General features: G+C 29.7%; 1 protein-coding gene across 5 annotated transcripts in view; it reads left to right on the top strand.

The window, feature by feature from the left end:
* Positions 1-17406, top strand: part of LOC129960030 (MOB kinase activator 2-like) — a 309147-nt gene that overhangs the window by 242764 nt on the left and 48977 nt on the right. The gene's annotated exons all lie outside the window — the stretch shown is intronic.

Raw genomic sequence — 17406 nt, 5'->3', positions numbered from 1 at the left:
CATCATTTTAAAATTATAATTATAAAAGATTTTTATTGTAATTATTCAGGTTGATATTGAGATCGGTCTTGAAAAAAACTGTATCCGTTTTTCTGTTAAAACTGTTGAAATATACTATATATTATTTAATAGCTGTTGAAATCTGCTATATTGAGACATATAAAATTTGAAAGACATGAACATCTTATTAATTTCATTTTTCGATTATTCTATAATTATGATTCAATCTTAGTATAAATTTGTTTTATCTGTTCATTCTTTTGCTTTCATATTTCAAGTAAAACGTAAAGAAACACACTCATTTGATTTCATTGAAGAAACTTCATAAAATCCCATATCTTGAAAGTCAGTCACTATGAACAAAATACTCACAGAATTTTGATTATGGATATTATAGATATTTATGCGTTATTTGGATTTTATTAACATTGTATTAACCACAACTTAATTAATTATTGAAATTAAATTTTATGCATTTATATGGCACGTCAGTAAATGAGTCCTGTTATTTCTGTCATTTATAAAATCTTAATGAAAGATTACCTTCAACTTTTGAAACCCGATCTCTTCTGATTATTTCAAATTTATTTTAGTGAAATCTTAAGAACTATTTCTAAAGGCGTTTGAAATCTGGAAAGTAATAATTGATTATAATGAAACTACAGCTAGGATATAATTGCGATATTGAAGTGTTACTATTAACTATTCCTATTCTTTCAGAGATAATTATTAGGAGACACAGTTAAGTTGATCCACAAATAACTTGTATCTTCTGAAAGAGTGACATATAAGAATTTTAAACTTGGCAAAATTATTATAGGCATTGCCAAGTTTTTGTCGCCGAGTTGTCAACTTTCAAAATAGAGTCCCCCACTGACTTGCTTGCGTCATAGAATTTGCAAAAGGAATGGCATGCTCTAGAACAGAAATTCTCTACAAGCCATCTACTTGATTACTATTGCGCACAGATGGTGATTTTAAATAAAAAAATTCAAACTACACTGGAATTATTTATGATAACATGGTACGTAATTAAGAGACTAACGTAGATATAAATAATTTACAGCAATTGTGCTTACAGTTCTTTTTTACTATGAAGTTTTCCCTGTTTTTTTACAAGTTTACATGGAAGTGAAAATTTAATGAAGATTACATGTATTATCAATATTTTACTTTAGGTTGTTTATTTGTTTCGTGTTACGTTATTTCATTCAATCAATCCAGAACAAATGCATTGCTCATTTTAAATAAAGCTTTATATTATCATTACGTCTACAAAAAGAATTTTAACTTCGCAGTTTCAATTCCTTCCCTACCAGATCTTTTTCTCTCGAGATGTGACTTAGTATTTTTATTTGTAAAATCTTTCATACTCTTTGTGACTCTCACTGTTTATCATTTTTTTATGATTTTGTATCTTAAAGCAGTAAAGGAAAAATGAAATTAGAATCTCCTTTTTAAATAAGCAATAAGTCGGGCAATTAGTTAATATCAATAAGCTAAATTTTTATATATTATATACTATTTGACTGGCGACGATTTCTTTAAGATACTATTATATAAGATTTTCTTTGAATTATTTATTACTTTGCATAGTCTAATAATTTATTTATTTTAACATAAATTATCCAATATTCAATACGTTAGTCAAAATTTCATTTAAAATTATACTTATTTCTTGCCTTAAAATGTCACCTTGTAGTACAGATTGTATTAACACGCATAGAATAATTGCTCTAACTCCAAATACATACACATTTTTTCTTATTTTTATACTCTTAAAGTAATCGTTTCAAGGTTTATTTATTTAAAAGATAACACTACGGTGTATCTTATTAGTTCCTATTATCTTCATCTCCATTTGGAGCGACCTTTGGACCTTTTCCTCCCTCGCTTATTTTCCGTTGCCAACCTGGGAATTAAAAAAAAAATGCAAGCTATCTTAGCAGCCGATAGTGCAGTGTATGAATTGACCTTTCTATTGCATTGATTGACAGCTCCAGCTTACCTGTGCTTTGAAAAGTGAAAGAAAAAAAAAAAGAACAATACTCATCTGAGATGGTTTTTATCGTTTGCTTTCTGTTAACAACTGCTGTTCTTTCGAATAAATAATTCTTCCAGCTGGCGAAATAGTAAAAGGTCTAAGGACATTTACTGAACAAACAGCTGTTAAAATTGCTTGATAATTGATGGCCGACCACCTGGTTCTTAGGTATACCGATACTACTGATCCAAATTTAGTCATGATTGTGCGTCTCTTTTTCGTTGAGAATTGTTCATAAGTCGCAAAATGCGATGAGGTGTCTTTTTTTTCCCCCCGGTATTAGCGCGTTAAAGTGTTGAAAATCGAATGTTGCCATTGATTTCACTGATTTTTTTCTTTGTACAGTTCTTAAATTATGCGGGTGTTATCTTTATATTTGGTTTTCTTAAAATCAAATTATATCTTCAAATGTTATTATAATTATTAGATTGATTAACTGAAACAAAAAAAAGGAATTTGGGTAAAACTATACTAATGACATAGTATTAAAAATTACTGGAGGGTACTCTGACAAAAAAAAATTTTTTTATTAGAGGCAGATACAAATTCCTTTTTAGATTTGTTGAACATGCTTCTTTTAATTTTATGACTTGTAAATATGTAACGTAATTATTTATAAACTCTGATTTTCTTTTCTTCTTTTTTAAATAAAATTTATATCTCATTTAAATTTATTATGTAAAAAGCTCAGATCTTAATTAGTCTATAATATTGAATGTCCCCTGTATCAGTTCGTCGATTTGTTAATACTAGCTCAGTAGAGAGATTTTATTTGTTGTGGTTGTTCTACTATATAGATAAAAAGCCACTGAAAAGAATTTTATAAATAAACATGTAATTCGTCAAAATAATATTTACCATTTAACAGAAATGCTCTGATGTTTTAAAACTGAAAATTATTTGAAATTAGTTTAAATGCCCTCTGTTGTAACAAGTAAATAAAAGATGAGTATAAGGAAATAACATTAAACTATATAGGAAATATCATTTGAGAAAGTGTTTTGGAAATCTGACAGCCATGTAAAGCCGGTAGTTTTAAACTATTGTAGCCTTGTGCAACGATAATGATTGAGATCCCGACGGTATTCAGGTAACGGCCAATTAAATCACGGCTCCAATTCCCTTAATAAGATGGTTGCTAATATGTTGCGACTTGGTTACGGCAGTTATTTGTCGTCCAGATTAATCAAGCATTTTCCTATATTGCCACTAGGAATTATCGAATTCATCAACAAGGTTGCATCATTCGCTTACGAAATATTCAAAAGAACTCAAATTTTTTTCGGCATTTCACGTTTGAACATTCTCAAACATTAACTTCCAATGCTACATTGTAGAATCTTAATTATTTCCAACTTTTTAATGACTCCAAAGTTTCGTACCTCCATTTCATAAAACTTTGTGATAGGAATATTTGCAACACGATATTTTTTCAGTATTTGTAGTTACCAAAACCGCTGAACATTTATACTATAATAATTGACAGAAAAAAAGGGTTTAAAATAATTTTTTAAAAATTTCTTATATAGTAATAATAATAAAATAAGCAAACACAAATGGCTTGCATACAATTGATATGGTGATGTATTTTTATCTGCGGTCACTGTTTCTAGCAAATATAAGCTCCTGAGTAAACAATGCTTGTAGATATTATTACTAATCTTGCTGTGAAGGTCAGTTCTGGAAGATGAAGTTGAATTTCCATATCTTCTAGCATAGCATTTTCTTTTTCAACATTGGTCTTCTTAAAATCAAACCATATATTTAATGTAAAATAAAAACTTATTTTGTTTTTGATAGAAATATATATATCCCTTCAGAATATAAATCTGTCTGCAGTTCTGATTTCTCTGAAACTGACTGGAAGTAAATAACCTTGGTTGTTGATTTCTTTTGACCAATTAATGTCAATCGGTAAATGACTTCCTTTCGTTTGCCCAATCTTACCTTAATCGCACTTCTTTTTGAAACGGTCGGCTGAATTTCAATTCAGTGTTCATGAAGCGTCAATAGATGGAAATTTGCTTGCAAAAACTTCGCATTTTTTTTTTTTTAAATCACAAAAGCAATACTTGCAAGAAAGGTAGGGTCGATAAGAGTGCATTTTCCATTACTTTTTCCCCCTTGGTGTTTCGGACTTTTTCAGAGGTTATTGTCTTTGATTATGGTCTTGTTCACTCGTTGTTTTTCTTTCAGGAAGGTTAGTAACAAAACTGTTTACTGTTGTAATATTTTGTTACGCATTATGATTCAGTCTTACTCCGTGCGCTCAGTTATATAGGTTGATCTATTTGATCAAAAAGGAAAATAATTCTTTTGTTGCGAGATGAAGATAAAATTTTAGATCTCTATATAATTCAGAGAAAAAGTTTTAAGAGAGGCGGCATATTAAAGAACAAATAACATACTATGGCTCTGTAGTATTGCTAATCATTCAAAAATGTATTAATTCTTTTTTCGAATTTAGCCCCTCTGCTCAGAGTAATAAAATTTGTTTATTGCTGTGATATTCTTCATTGGCTCTCCTTATTTAATGATGTACTTAAAAGTAATTAAATTGACCTCTGCCATATATAAATATGAAAATGGACATTTCAAAACAGGGATTCGCCATACATCATTTTGCCTTTGAAGTCTCTTTAATATTTTATGCTGCACTTTTCCAGATAATGTTAAAATAACATTTATGAGGTATTGGATTCTCCTTTTGAGCTTCCTTTCTCATCAAACATTTTTATAGAGCTTAGCCTTACATTTACAGACAACTGTCGATGTTACCACGCAAGCAGATGCATTAGAAAGCTTTCAGCATTATGTCCTTTATATCAATTTCGTCAGTAAAATTTTTTGGTCGGAGATCGCATATGCGTTTTTGTTCGTCATGTATTCTCGAGCATTTTGCAGTGTTTGTTTTTACTTCATTAGAAACCTTTCGTCGAGCAGAAATGGCGATTTGCGAGTTCACTATGTGTCATCTAGCAGTATGAAGTTATTTAAATTTCTTTTTTAAACAGATAATCATTGTGTATTTAAAAATTTATGAGCTCTTTGTAATAAATCTGTTGGTAGTTAATTTCGTAATCAGGCCGCCAGGGCTGGGGTAGCTTTACACCTTTGTAAACCATAACAAAAAATTCGAACGCCTTTGCCTCGACGAAAATATCTACATACGAGAATAATTGTGGAAGACATTCATAACCTCCCTCCCTCCATTTTAAAATTAATTCCTTACGTATTTATGAGCAGTACAAAATCACTGGCTATCTGGTTACAAATCTGAATCATGTTTTTGCTTTTAACATTGTTAAAATAATAATTTAGTGATTTGTGATTCAAAATGAAAATAAGATCAGCACAATAAATTTTTAGGCGCTTTGGATGAAAGGTGCCTCAGAATAAAACGGCTTTGCTCGTATGTTTAATTGTCGAAATAATTACTGTTATTTTTAGAAATGAGTCGTTTTCTGCAAGTAAATATTGCCATTTATTTATTTACTTGCATGTATCATTGAAATGAACATTCCTGTCAATTTTTACCAATCACACTGATATTTACAATTATGCAAAGTGTTTCAAGATCTACTCATAAGTTTTGCTTTCTTTATTCATTAATTTGTGAGTTCTACTTTCAAATATTCCTGAAGCCCCAATTGTGGCGAATAATAAAGAGGTATAATGCTTTAGTTCAAAGCAAAAATATTCTAACTAGTTATCTTCCCTTCAATAAAATTTATTAGTTATTTAAAAATATAGTCAAACGATAATTCGAACTGATGCGGAATCGGCATCGCCTGAATCATGTACTTATCCGCATTTCCTAATATAGTGATTATCATATCAGGTCATAATCTAAGAGAGAAGTTTGTTGGAGAATGGTAATGACTTTACACTTAGTTTTCATAACAATACCTTCCGAAAGAAAAGTGTTCTTAATTAAAAAAAAATAAACTGGAATGAATTTGTCAACAGTTTACTTCCTTGTTTCAAATTCATTTCGATGTTGAAACGTGTGGTAAAGAAGCAGCTATGTTTTACGATTCTTTTACAATTGTAAAACGTAGTATTTCCCCTTTTCCTTTTCGGGAAGTAAAATGTATAGATGACAATTATTATTCTGTTCTGGAAATAGTTCTGAATTTCTGTCCTCTTTCTAAATCCTAAACAATTCATTTCCAGAGTGTCAACCGACATGGCACTCGCGTCTGTAAGGCTGGCAGAACCGATACTATTGTTTATATCCCTTTGATGTACACGTTGTCATCATATCATTCGAGATGTGGTTATCACCACAGTCACGCGATCACAGTGGACTTCCTCAGTGTAATCTCTTTATCGCCCATTCTCTGATTAATGTTGAATCACGATTAAAAAAACAACCAAATGCACAATCGTTTGTTTCTATGATTCACTTAACCCTCAAAAGAATAAAGATCACGATTTGGAGTGTCTGTCTGTTAACACTGGGAGTTGGTCTAATTGTTTCGCAGGCCGGGAATTGTTTCGAAGCGCACGACAACTTGAAAATGATTTCGCTGAAATCGGAAGTGTTTCGTAATACTTTTGTTTAGGGAAAAAGGGATATAGAGGTGTTTTGTTAATATACCTCCTTAAGTATTGTTTAAGTAGTGTTTGCCTTAGCAAACACTGTGTCAGGAGACCAAAGATGTTTACTCATAAACTTTATTTTGTATTGGTGTTAATCAAGTTCTTTTTTTTTTTAAGCTGTCACGGTTGTTACTTTATTTACCTTGAGAGCTAGTTTATAACGCACTTTCGAAGCAGGGTGTTAATATAGTAAAACGCTTGAGAAAACATTTCGAGAAGTGTTTAATGATCTCATTTATTTGCCTTATTGTTTTCGACGTCGACATGTCGTCACAAATTGTTAATAAAAAAGACATGTCATTTTTCTAAATATTCCCCCCCCCCCTTTTTTTTTCAGAAAAAGACTTTCCCTACAACAAAATGTTTTACTAAAAATATTTTATAGTTTGTCTCAATCCCTCTTAGTAAGATATAGTTCTGCGATATTATAAGTGACTGAGTCATTACGGTAAGATGGGAAAACGCAGCTTTTTTTTTTTTTTTTTTTGTATTTTAAAAACATGACCATATAGCATAAATACCCATACTTTATTTATTATTTGACTTAATTTGTTCTTCATGCGCCACATTTGTACAACGCAAGTCTTATAGAAATGCATACGAAGAAAAGCACAAACTATTGTCAGAATTTCAACCGTAAATTGAACTTTAAATATCGAATCTTAAATTAAGCAATATTCCACAAAATAATATATGTATATACTATTTTAAGTAAATAAATAGAAAAGGATTTCAAGTATATGCATAGAAATTAACAGGAGAAATAATTAGTTATAATTTTAAAAAGAGGGAGAGAGAAATTATTAAAAATTACCGAAAGGAAGAGAAAAAAAAATCTGAGCAAAATCAGATGTCTCGTAAATATAGAGATTTTCTAGGCTACTGTATTAGCGATTGGAAATAAAACTATTTGCATTTATATTTATGAACAAATTTTGCAATGATAAGAAATAAGACTTAGTATTAATATATGACATTAAGGCAATATCCTAAACCTTTGCGCATCTTTTTTGCTGTGATTCGTTTTTTTTTTTTTTTTTTGCGGATACCTAAAATTGACGTGCTTTACATTCTAAATGCCTCATCCAAAGAGTTACTCATGCGGCCAATAAAACTTCTGTTAATATTCGTCAAAATCATTACGATCAGTGTCACCAGGGTGCGAAAGAAGAAATTTTACTTTAGCCTGTATTTCATCGTTGGAGGGATTCTCCCCTTCCTCCGTATGACTGGTTTTCAAAGAAAAGCCATATTCCTCTTCCCATTGGCCAAGGAGTTTCTGGTATTTGAATCATTTCTAATGGCATTTGGGTATTTCTACATTTATAGCAATTGAGTGATTCAGAGCATTCTTTGCCAAAAAAGTGCAGCTGTTTCAAATTTCAGTTTGCCTCTGTAATATTCAAAAGAAATAAAAAAAATTCCTCTGATTTTTTTAAAAATTGGATTAATAAATCTCCCATTGCTTTAACATCTGTTTTGAAATTTTCGGAAACAAATTTTTAAAATCATCGATTAACTGGAACTTTGCTTCAAAATTATGTCATCGAAAATACCTCCTCTGAAATATCTTGTAATTTTAATTCCAAACTCCATAATAATTTACTCTTAAAAAAAAGAAGATTAAATATTATAAATAAGCCGATTAACTTTTCTAAAAAAAAAAATATGTTACTTCCACAGTCATTCATGCGTGTGCATTTAGTTTTCATTAGTTCACATTAATCCTTTCAACAAAGGCACGATGCTTGAGAAATACATATATCCATAATTAGGATTGGTTTTTTAAAAATATTGATTGCTTCGATTCAACTCATGACTTTTTGAAATATTTAAATTTTATTTTGCGATCGTCAATAATTCTGCATTCTAGGCTTAATGAAAGGCTTATTAATGTTTCTCTTCCAAATTAGTTTTCTTTTCTAAAATGGCTGTCAGAATTTTGAACAGATAATACCAAAATGTTTTTGAATTCTTCTTAGATGAAAACTGATCTCTAGAATAATACATTTTTGAGGGTGTCTGTTAACGATAAATGTTATAAATATAGACCAAGAATGTCTCCTAGAGATTGGAATCCTTACTTTATGGAATAGTTCCAGGATAATTTTCAGTCTACGCAGCGACCTAGAAACTAACAATTATGTAAAGAGATGGAAGTTTAAAAAGTTTTAATAGTTAGGATCTATAACTGGAACGATGTATATATATTGCAGTAATTTCGTGTTCTTAAATATTTTAGTTACCTTCTGGTGCAAATAATCATTAGTTTAAATGGGTAAAACAAGAAAGCATATTTTTATTATGATAAAGTAATGCTGCCATATTGAAAGTGCATAGCAGTTCTTATGTTAATGATTTTTTTTTTTTAATACGGAGCCAAATTTGATGCCCATAAATTTATATCTAATTCTTGAAAAATATATTATTTTATATTTTCCGTTTTCAGTTTTGTTAATTATTGGACAATTATTAATTATTTTCTAAATTTTTGATTGTAATTATAACTCTTTCTATTGTCACACTTTTTACTGTTAGAAAACTTTGCTTGTTATTCAGAAACTTCTGATTTTGCCTTTTTTCATTTAAGGAAGAAATTAACACATAAGAGAATCAGTTATGTTTTAGTTACAACTATTTTTCAGTAGCGGTATCAAAAGAATGCAGCTGGCTGTGATTACCTTCTACTTTTCTTCGAACTTTTAATGCAGTGCTTTACATAAATAAATATTAATAATGATTTTGCTTAAAGAGAGAAGTTGATTTATGCCTTTCGATTACCTTTGCCTTTACATCTGCCTCTAAAAGTATCGCTGATAAAAATGTCACCTCCCTATTCGTTTCAACTGCCTAAATCAACAAATCACTGTATAGTTTTGTTCGGAGTACACAGTTCAATCCATCTTTTTTGGTGGAGAATTACACGAACTAAAAAGCAAAACTTCACGAGTCTGATTTTTAAAAACTGTTTTCAGTCAAGCACCCTGCTGACACTGTCATTGTGACTTGAAAACCAAAATACAAATACTAGAAATATTTACTATTACTTTATTCTATATTAGCGCTGAAACATAACGATAGATAAAGAGTAACAGATGGGTAACTGAGATTTGAATTTTTTTTAATATATTGCGCTCCTATTAAATACTAATTATAAAGCTGTTTTTAAATTAGGAAGAATAAATATTTTATTTTAAGATATTTTCTTGGAAATACAAAATTATAGGCTGATACATACATGGTATCATTTTGCCTCAAGTTCGATGAATTTTTTAGCTTATGGATCGAAGCCAAATAAAAAAAAAATGCAGTAAAAAAAGTGCTGCTGTTAATTTCTTCCTCGCCAGTTAATAAAAATAATTACAGAATTATAATTATTATAAAAATATTTTAATTAAAAATCGACAAATTGCTTTGTTAAAATGATTTTTTCGCAAATCTTTAAATTAATTAAACTTATGTATTTTTTTTACTTAAAAGTTAACTTTTTTTACTAGATATTAAAAATGAAGTAAAATTTTGTCACAATTAATAGTGTTAGAGCATTTTGTTCCGATGATACGAAAAAAAAAAAAAAAAAAAAAAATTACTAGAGAAGGTGTCAGATGGTGAATGCCGCGCTTTGTTTTTGTAAACATATGTATACAATTTTCTGATTTCTTTTCTTTTCTTTTTTTTTTCCCCTTCATTAATTACGGAATTTTTGAGGAAACGTATACAATATTCTGTTTCTTTTTTTGCATTAATTGCGGAATTTTTGAAGAAATACGTATTTTACCATTTGTCTCCTCTGTCTTTTTTTTTAAATTGAGGTTTTATTTTTCAATTTAAGAAATAAAAACCTCATTACTAGCAAAATTTCTATTTTTCCTTATCGCACGCTGTTTCGTATGACGCGGAAGTAGTACATCCTTCGACTACATCGGCTTCCCTGCATGAAGTCGATATGTTCCCGGTAATTACATTTACGTGGGGAATCAACTTTTCTTGTCCTTTCAACAATTCTTACCAATCAAATTATATTCGTGGAGTGGCCTGCAAGACATATTTGTTGAAGGCGTGACGGAGATTTTCCAGTTTTTCATTTTAATTGCCTTTGTCTCATTCGTTTCAATTCCATTTATCGAGAGACTTCGTGTAAACAATTGTTTCGTATTTTCGTTTTATTTTTCTATTTGTTTGAGAATTCAAATTAGGATGGCTGAAGAATTTTTTTTGTTTGAGCTGTCCGAAACACTTTCTTTTTAATCTGAAGTTATTTTCAATTAACTCATGTCTATTCGATAGACGAATAAAAATTGCCTTTTTTCCTTTTCTTTTTTTTTTTTTGCTCGTTGTGGTCATGGTTTTTGAATTTTTGACAATCATTGTAAATGGGCAGGTATAAAATAGGAAAAGAAAAAGACTAAGAAATTATAAAGAAATTGTGAAGCTGTGCATGTTTTTGTTGCTGTTTTAATACTTTTCTAATCTCTTTTGTAAATTTTGAGTCATTCATGATATATTCAGTTTTACGACTTGATGCATGATAAATCTTCAAGTGTATAAATCTATAATATTTTTGTCACGTGTTTGAAAGAAAGACCATATTTATTTGCATAGCTCTTCGAATACTTTTGAAGGAAAAAAAACCAATTCAGTCACTTAATAAATTTTGTCGAAAATGTACATAATTTATTTTTGAGCTAACATTGATAAGAATTTACTATGTTTATTATATTACACTATTATCTATACGCAATAACCACTGCCTTCTTTGATTATGCATAATCTTTATATTATTTCTCTGAATGGTTTCGTTTTTTCAATAACGCTAGCAGTAAAAAGATCATTTGGACATAATCACGAAAAACATAACTAACTCTTAAACTCGTATATGTTTTTGCTAAAAAGAATACTGAGTAAGAATATTCAACGTTGCACTTTCACCAAATTAGTTCGTACATCTTCTGTACCATAGATTGAGTATAGTTTGATTTTAGATGGTCGGTATTTGATAATGAGTCCAAAATCTATAAAATGGTAGCTGGTTCCTGATCAGGAAATGATTATTGCGAAATATAAATTATTATGAAAATATCAGATAATATCTAAATTATTATCTGATTATCAAGTAATTATTATCTGATTATTACGAAAATTTCAAGATCGAACTATAAATTTCAAGGAGGATACGTTCCATAGAGTTTACTGCGCATTATCGTCAGGCTACACTGGCCTGGAGTCTGGATTGAAGAGTCTCGGATTCGAGACCTAATTTGTCTGAAGATTCACCATATAGTCGGATGTGGTGGACTTTAAATATAGCTGAATCTAACTTTCTCCCACTAGTGTGGAGGGAAATTTTGTAAAGGGAATGCCTTCTGATTTCATTTTGTTATATGGCTACGATTAGAGACTTGTCGGTTATGGCATCCAAATAGAAATCAGTATACCTAATTTGCAGCTCAATATCTAAATTCAATTTGCATTCTCATATCTAAAATGGAAGCAGCACTACTTTTATGCGCTGTAAGATGTTGAGGATGAGGTTGAAATCAGGAAAATTACGTGCATACACTAGGGAGTGGCTTATTTTTGATTAGTAATTCTCATTTCAGTGCTACTATATTTTACCCTTTTTACAAATCTTTTTGTAATGATTCTACATTAATTTGAATTTTAAAAAAAATAATGGGGAATAAATGTGTTTCGTGGGTTACTAAAATGTGATAATGAAACTTTAACCACCACGATTTGCTCCAGTCTCTTCAGATTGAATGGTATTTCCTTTCCTTCTGTTATATTATTTTCTGAAAGCGATGAAATTCTTAAATAATGATACCTTGTTACATAGAGAAACTTTTTTCTATCAAATCTGACAACAGCATGGCAAAATTAGCAAATTACCCACGCCAGAATTGGCGGAAATGTAAAAGATGAATCATTTTCTATTATGAAAGTGTAGATGTATAAACATATATTTTGGTACTCTGTCGCCGAATCGAAAACTGAGTACATATACCATCGAATCTTTGAAAGCAGTGCGTGATTATTTCGGTTAATTTTCAGCTTAGCAAGTAATATTCCGGCAAATCCATTAAACGGTGTAACTCCCATGAAATTCGAGAGCGTCTTACCTATCCATTTGAAGCTGTGCCCAGAATAGTTTTGTAAAGTTGCCAACGCTTCTGATTGGAATTGAAGAGCGGCCTCTCATTGGATCGTGCATCCAAAAAGTCGATTGGCAGAGGTGCGACCAAGCATGACGGCTCCTGACCGGTAGGGCGCACACACCGTCTTTCACCTGACCCTTCCAGGACTCAATGAATTTTTAAAAACTGTCTCGGGCGGGCATTTCCATTTTCTTCCTGAAATAATCAAAATGAAATCCTGGCTCACAGAATTTCCACCCAATAACTTACAGGCTTTAGTCCTCGGGACTGGATTATAGACGTAGAAAGAAAAGGGTGGAAAACCAACCGCCGTTGATGGTCACGATAAAAACGACGTGACGAGATTGAAATTCAATGTTTAAATATTTTTTTTTTTACTATATGATTTCTAATTATTTTCTACGCGTGTGATCAGATCATTTGAAAGAACGAATAAAAAATTATTCGTTATGCTCTCCGAAGTTTTCAGAAATTAAAAATTGTGGCTGTAATTTCGTAATTCTTTGTAAAACCCTTATTATCTTGAATGCTTGTCTGTGAATATTGTTTTATATGGAAGATCGAATAAGTTTCTTCATTAGTTTCTGAAAGGAGATAAACGAATACAGTAAATTCTCCAAGTATCCGCAGATTATCACTGGCGTGGCAGTCACAAATAAGAAAATTCCGCTAATTGTCGTCAAAATGGCCTAGCAAAGATAGAAATCAAAGATAAGAAAATGCTTTCAAACAGTTTTTGCTGTATGCAATAAATAATTTATAAATACAAGTTTGTTCATTTAATTTTGTCAAAAAATATCGATCCTCTTTGTATACGTATGTGTTAAAATATTCTTTATTTATGAGGAAAGTTTTTTACAATATTTTAAGATTAAAAACCTCAGATAAGTGTTTACTGTGTATGATACATCTGGAGATGTGTATGGTAAAAAATTATATTTATATTTTCCAGAAACTTCTTTTCAATACTATTTATTTACTGAAATACGGTCTTGAATAACTGTTTAAAGTCTCCTTGGACCAGACTTTCTGTCTTCGAATTTTATAACTACATCTTGTTTGTTATTAATATTTTCTAAAAAAGATAATTTTTGCCTTTTTTTCTCTAACAATTTCAATTTAAGTACTGTAAGTACTCGCAAGTAAAGCACTGTAACTCTTTGAAATTTCTTATTTTGGAAGTTTAAAAAAATTAAAGTAATATAAAATACAAGATTTCGTGAATTGAGGACGATTTCTCGTTGCGTGCAAATGAAACTGCACTTCACTTTTTTGGAATTTTCGAATCGTTTTTCGCTGAGAACATATAATTGCCAAAAACTGTAGCTTCGATACTTCTCTGATTTAAAATTAAATTGCATATAGAAAGAAATACTAATATGTGATATTTTTCTTCCCCTATGATTGAATAAAAATACTTCCTGTCTATTCTAATAACAAGACCCTTAATATCACGAAACTAGCGTTTCACATCCGCCAATTCAATTTTTAAAGAAAATTTTATTGTGGTAATTTGTAAATTTCCCCACCCGAAGTCTGCTGCGGTTGCCCTGTAGTCCCATCTTGAGTTGCCGTTGCATTGTGCAATGATGACTCATTATCTCTCGTATATTGCACCCTTCGAATTGGAATAATTTGAAATTCGTAGTAACCCTACCTTCATAAGCTAATCGATATTTGAGTTGATGGTTAAATCTCATTAGACTACCTGTTCCGAAGCCATTCCGATCCTTCTTATCTTCTTAGAAATATCGTTCACTCTCAAGCCTTAGAAAATATTTTGTGTATTGATGAGATTGTATGTGCTCTGCTGACTAATGGTTTAGTCAACCCGCACCATAAATGACAGCTTCAGGATTAGACTATCAAAATTTTCTAAATGTAATTCTTTTTAAATCTTCGTCAATCTTGGAATACGTTTAAATTTATTTCCTGCGATGCTAATAATTTAAATCTTTTTCACAGTTTTTCACTATTTGAATTGGATTGCTGGGCAAAGACAGGGAGACAGTCAGCGCTCTCGAATAGTTAAGCCAAATTATTTATTTATTAAGATGAGGTATCTGCCTACTTTTGGGTATTTTCTTTTTAGTAAAATAGAAAAATATTTATTTTTTTTAATGTAATTGATAGAAAAGTCAGATAAATTGAAATTGGAAATAATTGATCAAAGGAAATTTTTCAAAAGATTGAAAAATTTAAGAGATTTGACTGTATTTTAAATGCTTCCACCCAAAAGCAATTAATAAGAGTAATTTATTCTTTTAATATCTAATAAATTAGTCTAATTTTGTTTCTGAAAGTGTTCTTTGAGATTTAGAAATGGAATAGGAAATCAATGGAAAAATCAATATATTATAATGATTAAATACTACCTAAATTTATCGCAATGCTACGAATAACATAAAAATCCGTATAGAAAATATTGCAAAATGTTATCTCATGCATATTTCAATTGCTATAAAATAAAACATTCAAATCTAAAAAAATATATATTGGAACTGAAAATTGCCTTATCGTTTGTAATTGCATTTTTCGCTGTTTAGTTCTATGCAAGCGTCTCTAATTATCCACATAAGCAGTATAGGAACAAAATAAAAACAATTTTAGTAACTTAAAAGAATAACTGTTTAAATTAGACATTTAAAAAATGTGCTTTTCCTATCAAAAATAATCATAGTTTTGATCGTAGGCTAATTCCAGACTTAGATTGATTGAAGACGGTTTGGTTATTTTGAATGCCTTTCTAAGTAATCTAAGAAAATCTTCGGATTTCTAGATTTCTTCTTTTTCTTCTAGTTTTATCCATAAGTTATTAATATAAGCAACTTTTGTTCATAAATGCTGATGTATAAAAATAATCTTCGTTTCAGCGATTCACTTAATTTTTAAGTAAGGTTAAATCACTACTTTAAGACCAATAAAAGTACTTCCAAATGACATATTAAAATTTTAAAAAAAGAATTTAAAAATAGTAATGAGTCAAAGTGTAAGAAAGGCAAAAGAAAAATTATTAATTTCCAATTAACTGAATATTTCATTAATTTTTGTACCTTAAAAAGTTTACAATACTTTTTCTCGTGTTTTATTTAATAAGTGTGCAAAATTTCGTTAAACACTTACATGTAAACATATATGCATAGCCATAATGACCTTTATTTATAATAAGATTTAGAAACGGTAATTCTTATGAACAATATAACTTACTTTAAAAAATAACGTTATTAAATACTTTGTGTTATTACCTTACTCCAATGTAACTACTTTATGTACTCTAAGTTGCATTCTAGATAACTATTGTTTAAAGCCCTCTCTCACTTTCTGCCTTCGTCTTTTTACTATTTTGTAAATTTATCGTTATGAAAAAAAATCCGTGATAATACCAGACATAATTTAAGTGAGTAGACAGTCTAATGTTCTGGCGTATCTGCGTCTAGCAAACGAGCTTGACGTTGTTAAGAAAGCACGTATTGATTTTAACGTTAATACTGGAGACAAAATTTAGTTTCGTGGTTAAACGTTATATCTATGCTAGTCATTGAAATTCGAACTGTCGAATATTACTTTTTTTTCACCATCTTGCTATGAGAAATGGTATTTTAATGAAGTTCGTAGAGTTTTTGAAAGTTTATGTTCCACTCCACTTTACACATTCAATGTATATACTAGTTTGATATACCTGACATTATTGGACAAATTTGGCGAAGTTAGTGAAAAAAAAAACGGTAAGATTTCGGTTTATTTTTTATTAATTGAATATTTGATTAACTCTTGCATTTGAAAAGTCGACAATATTTTTTCTCTTGTCTTAAAGAATAAGCATGCAAAGTTTTGTTGAAACCGGCCCCATCGTTTAGGAGGAGATGTGGAACATAGATACATAGCCATAATGACTTATTTATATTATGAATAAAATTTCTGATGAGGTTTTAGTTTTTATCTCTAACCGTTTACAAATGATTCACAGTTTTGTTAATTGTTTCCGAGTTTCTGCGCAAACGGAATCTTGTAGTGTAATAATTTTTATTGCTAAAAATTAATTAATGCATTTCGAAGTGTTTAAAATTTGCGAGTCGATCTCTGATTTCTGTGGATATTTTATAATATCTGTTAACTTTTTTTATCCGTAATGCATGGGGTTAATTGTGCTAATGTCTATATATCTAATTATGTTGATAATAAATTTAATTTTGTCCAATGTACGCTTAAATTTGGTATCTATATAAATGTTAGATATTTTATATATTTGTCTAATATTTTATATTGTTATAACAGAGAAAAATTAAGATAGTTATTTTTCATTAAGTAAAGTGCTAAGAATATTCTTCAGAACGTTGACATAAACAGAATTGATCTGAATGAAAATATTTTCATCTCTATTTTTAGCTTTGCAGTATAGGAGAATTACGCAGATAAATAGTATTATAAACAAACGCATTTTTAGAATTTATAAACTCTAGACTTTATATACATAACAAAGATTTTTTATAAAATTTAAAAAATCTATAAAGATTATAAATATAATAACTATAATATATTATTTTAATGTACAAAGTACTGCATTAAATATATTATTATAAAAATAAAATCAGAATATCTTAT

This window comes from Argiope bruennichi, chromosome X2 (genome assembly GCF_947563725.1).
Source record: "Argiope bruennichi chromosome X2, qqArgBrue1.1, whole genome shotgun sequence".
In the NCBI taxonomy this organism is placed as follows: domain Eukaryota; kingdom Metazoa; phylum Arthropoda; class Arachnida; order Araneae; family Araneidae; genus Argiope; species Argiope bruennichi.
This window is presented reverse-complemented; position numbering and strand designations above follow the sequence as displayed.